This window comes from Chrysochloris asiatica, unplaced genomic scaffold, assembly GCF_000296735.1.
Source record: "Chrysochloris asiatica unplaced genomic scaffold, ChrAsi1.0 scaffold00200, whole genome shotgun sequence".
In the NCBI taxonomy this organism is placed as follows: Eukaryota; Metazoa; Chordata; class Mammalia; order Afrosoricida; family Chrysochloridae; genus Chrysochloris; species Chrysochloris asiatica.
Window position 1 is genome coordinate 4,427,614 of NW_006408718.1, and position 1,637 is coordinate 4,429,250.

Below are 1,637 nucleotides of genomic sequence, written 5' to 3' on the forward strand. Positions count from 1 at the left end.
AGCTTCAAGTTATACAGACTGAAAGAAAGAGGTTGAGCGAGCGAAAAAGGGCAGAAGTGGGGGTGGGGGCAGAGGGAAGGAGAAGAAACAGAATTGAACACGCATGCAGGCTTTTCCATACCACCTTCAATGCTAACCTGCTTCAGAGGGAAAATAATAGTAGGCAAGAATGAGCAGCCACAGATTGTTGAACTGTTACCAGCACCATACCATGTGTTTCAGCAACATCTCAGCAGAGTTTGAAACACTTTTTATAGCAAAACCATTACAGTAAACTCCTCCAAACAACCTTTAACCACTATAAACTAACACCCAATTAATTTTATACATTGGTATAAAACTCGATTTAAACTATTATAAAAAGGAAAAATGTCACCACGTATGTCTCTATAGTGTGATAACCTCTCTTTTAGATGCCTGCATCACCTAGAAGTCTAATGGCTTTCAAATGTAATTTCCATTTCTAATGGTGATATTACCACGTATCTGGCACATACTGGCACAGTAATGCTGAAAAAGCCTCTATGCAGTCCTATTAGTGTCTTAAAGAACATAAAAGCTGGGACCAGTAAAATCCACAGAAATTCACTCTTGCCTTTAAGAACTTTTGAAAATGGTTTTAAAAAAAACCCAACAGGGCAGGAACCTAAATTCTGGGATCAAATGTAAAAGTTAGATTTGGTGGTTCTCACTGACAATGGGGGAATTTCCAAGGGGTGGGATGGGGACAACTAGGGTGGTCAGATATGGTTTCTCTTCTTGGCTTTTACGTCTCACTGATTTTCATCTTCCACATCCTGCAGCTCTTCATTATTCTGCTCTTCACCATCCCCCTGCATGTCTGAAGTCCATAGTGTCAGATTATCATGTAACAACTGCATGATAAGTGTGGAGTTCTTATAACTTTCTTCACTCAGTGTATCTAGTTCTTCAACTGCATCATCAAAAGATGCTTTTGCCAACCTGCAGGCACGGTCAGGGAAATTAAGAATTTCATAGTAGAATACAGAAAAATTGAGAGCAAGACCTAAGCGAATGAGATGCGTTGGTGGAAGTTCTGTCATTGCAATATCACTAGCAGCCTTATAAGCCACTAGGCTGTTCTCTGCAGCCCCCTTTCTGTCATTCTCGGTGGCAAATTCAGCCAGATACCTGGGGTAGTCGCCTTTCATTTTATGATAGAAAACTTGGACTCGCCAGTGTTAGCTGCTGGAATAAGGTGTTTGTCCAGTACATCCAGAATGTCCTATGTTACCTCTTTTTTAAACGAAAAAAAAAATTAATTTATTTTTTATTGTGAGCTGAGTGATAGTTCACATGGAAGAACAACAGCTTTACAACATTGTTTCAATGCAATCATTATAATCTCCTCCGTGCATCATCATTCAAAGTATTTGCTTCCATTCTCTCTGTTTTTCTTTTTTGGGGGTGGGATGGGGTGGGGTGAAGAGATGTACACAAACACACTTGGGAATATATAATAATTGAAATACCCAAAGGGCACATTCTGAAAGCCTGCTCCTGGTCGCCAACACTCGGTTCCTCTCTTTCCATGAGTCTAGACTTCTCAGCTGCTCCCTTGCTCCATGTCCTCATCTCTGCCTCCATATCTGGTATCGCTGTGTCTCTGGATAGGG

At 40.8% G+C, this 1,637-nt stretch overlaps 1 pseudogene; it reads right to left on the reverse strand.

Moving 5' to 3' along the window:
• Window positions 1-773: 773 nt before the first annotated feature.
• Window positions 774-1,637, reverse strand: part of LOC102842672 — a 43,840-nt pseudogene continuing 42,976 nt past the window's right edge.